The 14,305-nt window shown below is 34.3% G+C and overlaps 1 protein-coding gene and 1 long non-coding RNA gene across 3 annotated transcripts in view; one reads left to right on the top strand and one right to left on the bottom strand.

Moving 5' to 3' along the window:
* ftz-f1 (ftz transcription factor 1) overlaps positions 1-14,305 on the top strand; it is a 68,239-nt gene that overhangs the window by 41,394 nt on the left and 12,540 nt on the right. The gene's annotated exons all lie outside the window — the stretch shown is intronic.
* Positions 12,115-13,844, bottom strand: LOC138122478 (uncharacterized). Its single transcript, XR_011156520.1, has 3 exons — positions 13,351-13,844; positions 12,409-13,291; positions 12,115-12,357 (listed from the first exon to the last, which is right to left on the bottom strand). It is a non-coding gene; the product is annotated as an uncharacterized lncRNA (long non-coding RNA).

Genomic DNA, 14,305 nt, shown 5'->3' with positions numbered 1-14,305 from the left:
TAAATAATGTAATCGTTATCTCAGATCTGTCAGCTGCCGGCTTGAATTTACCAAGTTGCTCTAATAGAGTGGGATGGCATTTTATAATTGTAAGACTTCCTGCAAAGCCAGTAAAAACCTTTTCATTTGCCTTATGTTGTCAGTGAACAAATACCCTAAACTAACGGGTGACTTAAAATTTTCACTTGGAGTTGGCTTTGAACGAGTTTTTGTTTTTTCTGTTACTTTAGACACACGCAAGAACAAACGACAAATGTCAGTCAGTACATTAAATCATGGATTCGGAAAATGTCAAACTTGTCAGTGTCTAAGGTGCAACGGAAAACAAAGAATGATCCATAGCCAACCCCTAAGTAAAAATTTTAATAGTCACCCGTTATTTCTGCTAATGAAATATTTCCCAAAAATATCTAATTTTTATAAACGTAAACTGATAGCTTAACAGTAATTGATCTCTCTAAAGTTGCCATTTGTTTGTCTGATCGTGTACTGATTTAATCGTGAAAAAGCTTCTCGCTAGTACATTTCTTTGTTTCACACTTCACATACGTTCTATATTACCATAAATAGTTGTAGAAATTTCGCCCACTACTACTTTAACGCCTATTATTACACCCTCGTTGTGTCCGATTTGTTTTAAATTGTTGTTGCATTGTAACTGTGTACGGAATTGTTTATATGATTTTTTCCATTATGAAATTTTTACAAGCACAGTCGCGCATCAAGGTGTACGGATATGATATTGCACTAAACCAGAATATTCCTGTTTACAAAATTGCCACCTAAATATTTACATTGTTAGACTTTGTTTATTTTCTGGTTATTATGTTTGGAACACATTGCAAAACTTTTATTTTATAAAAACGTTCAAATGATACAAAATGTTATTGTTTTAGGAAGACCTGTTTAATATTAACAATAATTTTCAAGTAAACATAATTTTAAAGGTGCTTTTGCAAAGTATGTTATTGCTGTACTCGGATTGGGAACACGATTTTTTTAACACTGTTTTATCAACCAAAGTTTCTGTGTTAACTTTATGGTGACACAATTGTAAAAATTATATTACTTTATTATTTGTGTGATTTTATCATTATGATTGATTTCTTCTTTTATTCCAAACCTAAAGAGAATTTAGGACAGTTAAAAGTGTTGCAGACGTTTAGTGAAAATGTTTGGCTAATGTTTAAATGCTAATTGAAATATAACACTTTCATTTTATGTTGCCACATGTGCAGTAATCGTTTGTTGAAATTACAAATTAACTTGGAGCGTTCCAGAAATTGAACAAAATACGTTTTTATTTAATTTACTCGTTCAAAACACGTACACACAACTTATGTATGTCACCGTAAAAAATCTATTTTCTATTCAAATGATAGTGATTTTACGTAGGTTAGTACCTACTTACTTAGTAGCTGGTCGACTTATTTTTCGTAGATAAAATACGTACTCGAACAACATGTATGTAAACGCAATTAACTCTACTATTTTGCAACGAAACGGGAACGTAAAACATAACGTTGTGTATTTAAACCATGTATAATACACCAAAAGGTTCATTTTTATGCAGCTTGATTTAATTTGCATTTAATTGGCAATGTTTTATAATAAATGCAATCATTCTGGTAATGTTCACGTAAACGATTTTTGTTTGCTGCACGAGAATGAACATTTTGAGATATTCAAAACGATGATATGGTACCTATAGTAGCATACACACGGTAGGCATTAAGCTGTGCAAAGACGAGTTAAAAATAAATCGTCTTCTTGAAATAATTTTTCAGATCATTTCTTGGGTCACATAAATGAAATGTGTAATAAAACGTGTAAAATGACTAAAATATTTGATCACAAACACTAATACTGAAATAAATAAAAACTAGGTCGTGGTGTGGGTCAATTTGAACATATTATATGTGTAATGTTTTAAGGAGGCTAAACAAACGAATCCCAGTTTGCATAAAAAATTATAAATTAACTGGTAAAAACACTAAGAAGCGTTTATGATACGACAAATTTGTTTAAATGTAGCAAATAGTGTTTGATTAATTTTATGTACAAATAAATTTAAAAAAACAATACTTCCTTACAAATGAACATTATAAATGTACCTGCTACGTTCCCATCAGAGATTTACAAGGTTGTAGTAGATTCATAAAAAATATTCCTGCATTATATTTAGGTAATCATTTTGAAACAATAATTCATTTTACTGCAAGGTAATTATTATCAGTTTTAATGTAAAATTAGTGAATATATACGTTCAACGAAACAGCACGAATTAACACCAGAGGGATTTGGACCGAATTATCCTAAATTTGTAGTACATAGACGGACAGTTATTTTACTACCCAAATGGGATTTTTCTTGAAAATTTCTAGTATAGCCGCTAGGGAGCTTAAAATTTTGGGTGTTGGTTGGTAGCGCCGCGGTCAGTTTACCCTTTCTTTGCTGTAAATTTGACGGCCCCAAAAGGTATTATACAGGATACTTTCTTGTGCGCAAATGAGGGATTAAGATATGTAAATGTACCTATACCGTTATTAAACAGGTAGGTCTACTTATTGGCCATGTTTTTTTTCCATTTTGCTATTCTTAGTGCTTATTCACAATGGACATACGCTTGACATAAGGCATAAGAAATTCATGATACATGCAATGGATATACTATTAATTTTTACGTAACTTATGAGAAATGACCTCAGTGTTTTATACAACGTGTCTCAGAAATAAGTACATTAATTTTAACTGGTAATAGAACTCGTTAATAGTAAAAATTATACACATGAATTTAGCAGTTCAATTCAATTTATTAAAAGATACGCAACCACAGTACATTTATAAACCAGAAAGTTGTTTAGAAAATGACAATTACAAATTATATTTTGATCGCACAGTTTTAACTGACATTCACATTCAGCATAACATACCAGACATTATTATTTTAAATAAACAACAAAAGCAAGCATATCTTTTAGATATAGCTGTTCCAAATTCACACAATATAATACAGACATATAATACAAAAATTAATAAATATTTAGAACTCTCCGTTGCTATGAGAAATCTTTGGTGTTTCGAAAAAATTTCGATTTTACCATTTATAATTTCAGCAACAGGAATAGTACCGCAATCTCTTTTTAAAAATTTAAAAATTTTGGACTTAGAGAACACATTGGTGGTTGAGATTCAAAAAGGTATATTATTATACTCATGTCATATCGTAAGGAAATTCCTTAACATTGACACAGAACATAAAACACAAAAAAGTCAAAATGTGGAGGCGAGACGCCGGTAATTATGTTGATAAGCACTGCACTATTACTTGATAGTAATATCCGTAATAGTGTATGTACTCCGGCAAAATTGCCGTGCCGCCGGGTGGAGGTGGGATAGTACAATATATGTATTTAAATATATTTTTTCCTAAACCTTATAGTTATCCAATTAAAATTATTGAAAGATTTGCCGCAAATTTCGTTACCCGCCTATGGGGATTACTTGCTTCGCCTTTGCCGATAAGCGAAGAGCAAAAAATAAATGCAAGAAAACTTTCACTTGTTTCTTGCGAACTTAAGTACAGCAGCTAATTGCTGCGCCCGTTCCTGTAACGTAACCTATAATGATAAGGGTGAAAGAGAAAAAAGAGAATTATGTGGTAGATATTAAGTGAAAACAATTTTAATAATAAACATTTTAAACTGACCCTAATGAAGCGCCCATACCCAAATAATGACAAAACGTCTCCTGAAATTACTAACCCGTAAAAATTCTCATAAAGTAAAGTGACCGCCGTTATTGTCAATACAATAATGAAGGCGCCGACGAAATGATTCTTCCACATTTTCCAGCATTCTTCTGTTATTGCAAATTGTTGACAGCATTTTCCACCCGTTTTCTTAAAACTTCAGTTGTGTCAATTGGGATCGAATATACCAAGTCCTTCATTTTCACAAAATTTTAGCTTAAATCACAGAATCAGCACGTAAACATCTGCAACTCCTTGTAAAGTCGGACAAAACTAAGTAAAAACTACACCTCGGCCGCAGAGCGGAAAAACTGTATTCTAAAAACACGTTTCTCATTGATTTTACAAAAAGTATTATTTACTGTCATTGGGTCAAATAACTAGAAAATGCGAGTAAATAGACAGTTTGTTAATTTATGGGGGGGAAAATACTGAAATGAAAATTATATTTCGAAAAAATGATACATAAAAATTTTGTTGTTCTTGACGAGAACTGTCACTGGTTAAAATTAATGTACTTATTTCTGAGACACCTTGTATATTAAATTTTCAAATCTGTTACCTAGATGTGATTTGCAGGTAAACTGAACGCCGCGCGCCTGTTCTGTAGGATTAAGGCCTCCCGTAGATTTTCCTGACAGCGGCGCGCAAGTGACCCATACCCAAACTTTTAGATACAGTGACGACAAATACCGATGCCATTTTAAAGTGTAGTCGTATTGCCACAAAGTAAAATTTTCCCTTGCTTGATTATATCTAATGTCAACAATTTATTGAATTATGTATGTATTTCATTAATTAAGTAATTTTGTTCCAATACTTTACATTTCGTTTCATCTAAAATTTGTGAAAGCAAACATAATGACAACTGATGTCATGTAACATGTTAGGTTGTGCATGTTTAACACTAAAGGACTTTTTCATTATGTCAAAGAATGACATTGATCAAAATTTGTAGCTCACCACTGTACGTTTCAGACAGTTTTGCTTCAACGGCCTCTGTAGGCATAGAAAGGTAACCAATGTGTCATTATGATTGGCTACTTCCCTAGTATATGTGCCAAATAACGGGTGTTTTTTAAAATTTGGCGTTGAAGAGTCGATTGTGAATGCACTATACGGATAATATTCTAAATGATTGTAGTCGAAGTAGGCGTGAAAACTGAATGTAAAATTTATGGTTGCCGCTCCACATAAAAAAATCATCAAAATGATGTGTTAAATTGGGTGCAAAACAAGTCAATATTTTTAAAATTGATTGTAGAACAACTCAATATTTCTGGATTCAATCGTTAATTTAACAAAAATAAATAAAATCCTCATCACCGCACTTTTCACCTAAAAAATGACAGTGACAGCAACACAACTGACAGTTCACATGAAAGCGGCAAAAACGTAATAACATGGACATGGCCTACTTCGACTACAATCATTTAGAATAACCCTGTAGATAACAGATGAGCTATTTAAATCGTACGCTTTTACACGAGTGGCGCGTTCTTAATTGACTCTCCATCACCAACTTCGACGCCAAATTTAAAAAAAACACCCTTTATGTTGATGAATGTGGAATGGTCAAATGAAAAAACTGTAATGTTTATCGAAGATTACAGGAATAACGAAATATTTTGGAATCAAATTAAGAGATTTCAAGAATAACACGTAGAGGGGAATAACAGGAAAAAGTTAGATGTGTTTAAAACTTTAATTGAAAAATATGGAAGTGACATTGTTAATTTAAAAAAGAAATTAAAAAACCGTAGGACACAATTTCATAATGTTTATTTAACAAATAATGGAAGTTAGTTAAACTCATTCTTGTAAAATTTTTAAAAAGGGCTCCATCATCTGCATTCAACTAACCTTTCTTGAGATAAATTTCGTTGTGCAAACAATTGTCTATTCCACCACCTCGTCTTTTTTGCTTTTTTACTAGTTAGGTCAAAATGAGGTATGCGTGCCACATAGTCGCAGCAACCTGGTTTGGGCGATCGGCAACATACCAGACACTGTAGTATGGTACATGTTGCCTTGGTGTAAGAAAGCCTTTAGTTGCTATTTATAAGTGAGGATCTACAATTCAAAACGCAGTTTTCGGCCAAACTTCGGTTTTGAGATACAGATAGTGTTCTTTATTATTACAATATGAATAAGGGGCAGCTATGGGAAACAAAATGATTGAAATTTGTATAACTCAATAATTTTGCTATAAAATGTTCTTCAATTTGAATATGTCAGTGTAACATTTCTCGAAAATTTGTGAAAAAATAACCTGAATAATTTGTATGTAGTAAGATAAAAAAGACACATTATTTATTTATACCATATGATCAAACAGATGCCATCTAAGTTATCTATGAAAATCAAAAGTAAAAATCGGATCTTAATTCTGCAATTTTTATGTAAATAACTCTTCTTAGACAATTGTCACTTCCCTTTCAGAAAATAAGATTTAGAAATATTTTTTTTATGATCTAAAGTAATGTAGCGTTCAAGTAACGACAACGATTTCGTATTCATGGATGACTCGATTACAAATTAATTTGATCGCTCGGTACTAAACGATACTGATTTTTGTTTTTCGTAGGTAATTTTCAATCACATGTTACTGATCGTACATTATTAAAACGGATTCCAAATGTTTATCTTAATCCAGCGTTGTTGATAACACGCAATATGATTTTAACCTTTCGATTTACTTGAAAAATAAGTTAAAAGCAGTTAGCAGTTCTCTCCGTCGTCCGTTTTTTGAATATGTAATTCCATTAGAGAGGATAAAATTAACTGTTTATAAAACGCAATCTTGGTCACGGCAAATGTGCTTATTCTGATGCTCTAATTTTGAAGGAGTTTTGTTTAAATTCTGAGGGTTCTTTTATTTTTAAATTAATAGCCCCAAGAGTATATCTTATAAAATCAATAACAGGTTGTGAAAATGACGTGAGTTAAAATATTGATCATTCGTCGTAGATGTTGCAGAATGAAAGTTGCAAGATTTTAAGTAGGTATACTAGGTGTTCAAGGAGAATGAACACACAAGGATATACTAATCGAGGTTTTATTCACATATTTTCAGTATTTGGGTGTGAAGGAAACTTCACATCATACATTGAATGACGTTTCGCAAAATTTAATGATTTGTTATACTAAATATGTAAATGTGTACATACTTGCAGCACTACATAAGAAATATATTTCTGAAGATTTTACTAGTTTTGTTAACATGATTTTCTCGTGTTGCTCCCATTCTAGGGAGATAAAAGATTTTTTTATGTTTTGTTCAACAAAAGAAAATGTAAGAAATAATTTAACATGTTTCAGATGTACAAGAAGTAGGCTTTCGTTGTTGTATCATTGACCAATTAATATGTGCATTCAATCTTTATATGCAAAAATTAAATTAAAATCCTTTGGGATAAGTGATTTTTTTACCTACATACCTACTAAGTGTCTAAGAATAATTAAAGAATCCATCTATTGTGCAAACGCGACTTCTAGGTGCAACCAACACTTTTGCTGCTCAGTGTTGTGTTCACAATCTTCTTTCAGTAGCGTGCAAGTTGTTTGTGTGTTCAGCATCGTGAACACGATGACGGTATCAGGTTGCGGCCGTCGGTATCCTTAAAAAAATTGTTTTGAGGAACAATCTGTTTTAAACTGTTCGAATAAGCCGTGAAACGAACCTGTTCGTCGTCGAACTGCATTTTTTGTATCGATCTCGTCAAATAAATGTGACAAAAAGCTTAGTAAATCAGTGAATATTATGTTGTTAATTGGAATGTCGGGATAGGCCACGTTGTTAGCGGCGTAGCGGATTGCATGGTTCCAACCTCACTAGTTGCGCTTGGTTGACGATCCAAACAAAAGCAAAACTTACACGGCAACACTCATTCACTATCGTTTACGATTTTTACAAAATCACAACGTGTAGTGAATCATTCGCGCCATCTACCACAGAGCTGGCAGCGTCGCCAGAGAATTTTCATAATCGAGAAATTTCACTTTTTAATCTTCACTGGAACATGTTCCGTTGCAACATTACACTTTGTTTCGGACTCCATTAATCAAAGTTTTAATTGTTACGGTTATATTTTCATTTGTTTCCGAAACTGTGAACGATTTCATCTCTATACATGACTGATTTGGTAATGTTTTGAGCCGCGTAAACCTGGCTTCAAGTTCCGTGAAGTGGGACGAGGTCGCTGAATAACAATATTGTAATATCCTAGGTAAACGTGGCAGCGCCGCTTACCTGCTTACCTGTATTATAAGAGCCGATACCGCAGCTGTAATCAAATCCTTTATGTCTCGTTCAAATCAGAACCGTCAATTTTTTTCCAGCTTCTGTTAACGCTTAAAGGTCACACAAATGCCGTGCCGGCTAGATCACACTAATAAGCGATTTTCAGAAAATTTCGGCTGTTTAATCTTCGTTATCGAGGTCAATGTTACAAATACGATAACAAAATCCACAGCATACTTTTAATGAAAGAATTATCATGTAAACTTTCTTCCATATTATAAACAAAATCGTGTTTTGTAGACATGTCGGCGGTACCTACATATAAACAACTCGTTAAGAGAACAAAAAAAATATTTTGTCATTTAATCTCATTGATAATTACCAATTCACGGTTGAAAGAGTTGAAATTCATTTTAGCTGTTACACAACCACTTGACAAATGACCTACTTAACAAAGTTTAGAATTACCACACGGCCGCTTTTTTCTCCTCGAAATGCTACAACCACACACGAAATGAGTTTGGTGCAAGTGCTGAAATTAACCCAATTTCAGACAATTCACCCACCCCTATTATTAAAGTTTCTACTAGTTTAATTAGTGTCGGTTGCTGGGGTGATCGAAACTGTTTTCAATAACGTAAACTGAACCGATTTTGAAACAAACACATCGCACTCGATGAACGAACACTCCAAATCTGGTTAAACTCTCACGCAGCATTGAAATCGCCAATACTTGGCGTTAAAAGTCAAATGATGGATGATTTGACAACGTTTGGTACCAATGTTTAAATAAGTATGTCTTAAAATTTTTAAACTGTCCTAATTCTTCCGGATTACAGTTTTTCTTTTAGTATTTTTGCGTATGTTTTGTGTGTTAAATGTTATGGAAGCGCTTACTTGGTTACGTTAGCGACACGACAACCTACATGACCAAGATCGTCTCTTGCATCACATCTGTTGTCTCCTTTGCACGTATTTTAGCCAGAGATGTCGACACGAAAATGGTGAATTGCATATTATACGATTCGAAGTTGCTCTCCATTTCGTTACGATAAATCCGTTTGCGAACTTTTTACTTTCCGTTTTTAAATTTGCAAAACAATAGCGCTGAGTTATAGGTGATAGTTTTGATAAGAAAATAAGTTTTTCCAGGTGAATTAGTCATTTTATTAATGTTTCCGTGGCCGAAATATGAAAACGTAGTCGGCGTTAGGTAGTTCCACCATACAAATTCTTTCTGGGACAGTAATACGCAGGTATGTAACGTCAGAAACCTGCCTTTAAAATGATTGTTGTACTTCCTGAAGCGTATCAAAAATCCGGCTCAAAACTCCGTGTAACGGGTTCGTAATAAAAATTTATCACTCTTCCACGAGATCATAGATAATCGGTTTTTTGTGTTGACGGTGATTTGTAAAATTTGTTTTTGTCAGTTGGCTCAGGTGTATAAAGAATAACGTTCAGGATCTCGGAATAGTGTTTCAAAACTTGTTGGTGACTACCTGTACTAAATCGTGGTTAAAAAATTATTAATCTCTCTTGTTCTTGGAAAAAAGATGTCGTCAGACTAGTTTGGACGGTGGCAATTACGAGTATCTCATTCATTGGCCAGGTTTTGACAAAGGTCAGGAAAAATTCGCCTACTGCCGCACCTTGAGGCTGTCGAACAGTTTCTTATGTGAGGGAACAGTTCGTGAATCAATCATGTCATTACCAGTGGAACAAATTCTAGTAACAATCGAGAGAAACACAAATTCCAAGAGTTTTGATGTCATTAAGTCGGCGCACCTTTCACTACTCTCTAATAGTTTAGTTTGTGATCACGACTTTACCTTGGCAGTGGCCTATTTAATGGAAATTAATGTTGTTATTTCACTTTATTGCAGTATTACATGACCGCTGTTACATCGGCAACTCTCTCCTCTGTTCTCGGTGAAGCGTACGCGTAACACTTAACATAACGATGTCTGGGTTTTGGGTTTATTTGACGAACGCGCTTTATATCGCCTGCTATTATCTACTATCCTGAGATATGACAAATAGCAACATACTTGTAACTATTTGTAGGTATATTTTGTTCCACTAGCCCGTCAACTTAGTTGGGTCGGTGAGCCAGCAGTGGGGTTTCTGTACATATCCACATACATATGTATTTACAAGAAACTTTTTATCTTTCAGTTCCTCCGGATATAACATTTTGCAACGACAAGAAATCAACCCATGGTAGGGAAAGTTTTTCTTATCTTTGCGGAGTGTAAGATGCGAAAGTTATTTTAAAATATCAAATCTTAGGATACTATGTTGGGCAACATTCGTTTACATTGATATTGATAATAATTCCGTTTTCAATATTGACTCAATTGTCAGTTCACGCATTTTTGTGAGATTTCTATACAAATAGTCTGAGGCCTATATTTTGCATTATTTAATTTGTAATGTATAACACAGTTTCGACTTATTAACTGAAATTAAATTTGCGCCCGTACCCAAATTTTTTTTTCTCGAGATCAAGTAAATGTTGTCAATGAATATAGTGTCATTTCATTTTATAGTTGATCAATTCTTGGCTCACCATGGGAAAATTCTAAGGAAGTTCATGGCCTAGGAGACACGCATAGGTAAACTTTTGAGTTTTGATAAATATCATGTGTTGTACAGTGACTTTTTTATTACTATATGTTATAAACGTAAAATTGTAGACATGTAAGATTATGGAAAGTGGGTATTGAGGAATTATTCGATAGGACAATTCAACGTTGAAATAATATGTTAAATAACTACCTTTAATATGTATATTGCCCAAGAAAATTTAAAAATAACAGAAATACATAGTTCTTGTGACTTTTTGTTCAAATTTTAACAGTTTAAACAAAAAGACAACTTCTTTATAAGCTAGAATCTTTTGCACATTTTTAGGTAGTGGTGATTTTTAAGAAAAATCGCTTTTAAAATATATTTGTCCTATTTTGAAATCATTTTTCTACTGCCCAATGTTATGGGCCTCCCAAAATATTAATCTTGTATGCATAGTTTTAATTTTCTTTTTAAAATGTGGCGTCACGCCTGAACCTAGGTCATCATGATTACAGGAAGGTGGTCGTAATAGCAGCTAAGAGAATTTTTCTAGAGCAATGCAATAACTAAATTTAATTAAAATCAACGTCTCCCGTCGTGTTCCATCAATATTGTCAAATTCATCTGGCAAATTACTGATCTAAAGAAATTTAGGTCACCATGCCGTTTATAATTTAAACACTGCTAAGTGCATCAATCAATAAAACGTTCATTTAACTACGTTTTTGAGAACGCAATCCCCATAATACCTCATCTGGGATTGTACAATAAACGAAAATGTGGCCCAGTTTTCTAAATTTAGGAGTAAATTGTACAATCTAAAATATGGTGCATTATGGATGAAGGTTGTGGGGCACGTGCCGAAAGCAGGTCAGAGGAGAGGTTTGCTGTTGGACAAAACACTCTTGAAGAACCATGCTTTTGTTCACTATTGCGCCAATATTGGGCAACTGTTTCTTTTAGACACTGATGTTAATAAATATTCTCACGCAGTGCGTGTATGCATTGTCCGATGATTGAATTATGTTACAAAACGGGGCACCCATTGGGCAAGTCGACAGTATGGTTCTGCTGTGTCAATTACAAAGCAAAGTCGGTCCTGTCGACACCAAGAAGAAGAACTCTTCCAGTTAAACCTTACCGATGTTTTCAAACCCACTTTGCATAATACACTTACGCTACTGTAATAGTTGATTATTGTAAATTAACTGGTGGTTGCAACACTGCATCTACTCCCGCATTCGCAATCTGTGAACAGTCGTGATTTATGTTCTGAAAAATATCATACGCAAAGATGGATTTTATCTTTACGGTAATTTCAAAGTGCTAAATTTTTCTCATTCGCAGTTCTTACAAGGCGATTAGCAATTTCCAATAGCCTAGTTGAGCAGTGCAGCGTGATGTTTTTATTTCTGACACATTGCAAGCATTAGCGTGGTGCAACATGACTACCTACGTCTTATGTTGGTAAATGTTTGATTGTGATACAGATTCGTCGTTGAAGGTAACTAGATGTAGACGTATTGAAATCAAACTGTGTTTTAAATATCTGACAATTTTATTTTAAAATTAAATATCATTTATGTAATTGCATTTAATATCAGTTTATCAAAATACACGTTTATAAAGATGTGTAAATTGCTTTTTTTTCCAAATTCAAACAAAACCGACATCAGTTCTTAAAAAAAAAACAGTGTGTCAATCCCACAAACCGTACCTAGATGTTTCACGAGCATAGGAAATGAAATTTTTATTTATCCGACCTTGGCTCTTGTCATTAACCAACAACCTAAAATTATATACAATAAATATAAATACAACGGAAAGAATATGTCACTACCTGCGATTTGAAGTTAAAAAGGGTCCATGTGGACAGTTTGCATTTAATATTAAGATAATGTTTTATTAGATACTAGATACAGTAGCATCTTTTTTGAAAATTCCTGTCGGAATTTGCAAGATATACGCTTCTCCGAACTGGTACGATCGTGCAGGTAAGGTGCTTAGAGTTGTTTCTGCAGTTTGTATCGAAGACCCCGTGGCTAGGCAGATTTCCAGGTTTTACTTTGAAATGGCGTGGCGGACAAAGGCTTAAAGTCACTAGTGCTGTTGTGTCTTTGAAGGTATGCTCTTAACAATAATCCTTCTTTAAGAAGCGAATTTATTGTTGTTTGTATACTGAGGTATTTTTCGCGGCCAATTTGTGCAGCCGGAAGATGTTTGACCGCAAAAAGCTGATTTTGGATAATTACTAAGTGTAAACAATCAATATTAAAGTCTTATATTTGAAGTAACTTGCAATTGTAATTTTCTTATTGGATTTTGTTGAAATCATGTTGGTGCAACCTCTGCTTGTCAGTGCAGAGTGAAAGCTCTCACTTCTGGCTTCGGCGAAGAGGTGTTATCCCATTGTTGCTACCCTTGTGTCTCGCCGTCCTCGAGCAGATGTCGTGTTTCCCATCCGTTGGGCACCTGTTCGTCGAAATACCTGGCCTAGAAAGATACGGTCTAGTATGCTTCTATTACTTACCACTGTCGTCATCTCAAACCGACATGCAACGGATCAACTTTCTCTGCCCTTGAATTGGTTGCATAACGTGTTATCGGCACAAAGAGTCTATTAATAGACTTGCATTGGCCAGATCAGTGTGCCAATAACAACAACGGTGTCGGCGTGTGCGTGTACGCGCACTTGGATGTCGTCCAGTGTTTGAGGCTACAACCTACAACAGACGAACTCAAGGGCGAAGATCGCTGCATATCCGCGGCGAGTACTATTTACCTTGAGATCGTTTTAGTGGGACTAGTTATACAAAGGCGGACCAAACATTGCACGGTTGCGAAGGCGGCTGCATTCGCCTGCCAAAAGTATTTTTGGGTGGAGGCCGGACGTTGAATGTAAACGAGTTCCAGCTTCCTGCGAGCAGAAGTGCAACAAAGGGGTGTCAAATGAAAATACGTGAATGCTGCGCACGGGGATTTTTCTTCTCTACCAAATAGTTTCGCAGAAATGTGCACCAGGAGGCGGTACCTTACGAGAGTCTTATCGACAATTTAAACATTTTAAGTTTGAGTTTCATCTGGCATTAGAGAACATGACATGTAGTGCAATTATATTACGAAATGTTCTGATCGATATGCTTATAGATTCACGAAACGGCCATAAATTGTGGTTTTAATGAGGGAAAATGTGTTGTGCTGCGTTAAAATTTTATATTTCTATGTACTACTTGCAAGTAAAGAGCTTCCGTTCAAGATTTATGCAGCGTTTCCTTCGTTTTATTTGCAATTTTCAATTGCGATTGTATCTTTGAACATCCCTGATAGTGGGTACTGTAATGAAAGAGAGAAATTACATAGAATCATGCATGCGAGTTGATTGTGCTAATTATAGTTTAAGAGACTTAACTTCAAGGCCACATACACATCCACTAGATTGTTTATTTCGTGTTTCTTTTTTCATGGTATGTACATGCACGTACATACACAACATTATTTATTTCATGCTTGGAATTTGTTTTTCATAAAGGGATAGATACACGTAATTGTCTCGCTTTGAAAATAAAATTTGTACATTAAGTGGCTACACATTTTATTTTTAAATCAATGATAACCAAAACAAATTAAAAGAGAATTAAAATGTACAGTGAGTTTTTTTTAAGACTCATAGGGTTTTACATGCTAATTTTTCCCCCCCTGTTAACTTTTATCCTCATGAAAATATACAACCCAATTTT

This window comes from Tenebrio molitor, chromosome 1, assembly GCF_963966145.1.
Source record: "Tenebrio molitor chromosome 1, icTenMoli1.1, whole genome shotgun sequence".
NCBI classification, from domain to species: domain Eukaryota; kingdom Metazoa; phylum Arthropoda; class Insecta; order Coleoptera; family Tenebrionidae; genus Tenebrio; species Tenebrio molitor.
This window is presented reverse-complemented; position numbering and strand designations above follow the sequence as displayed.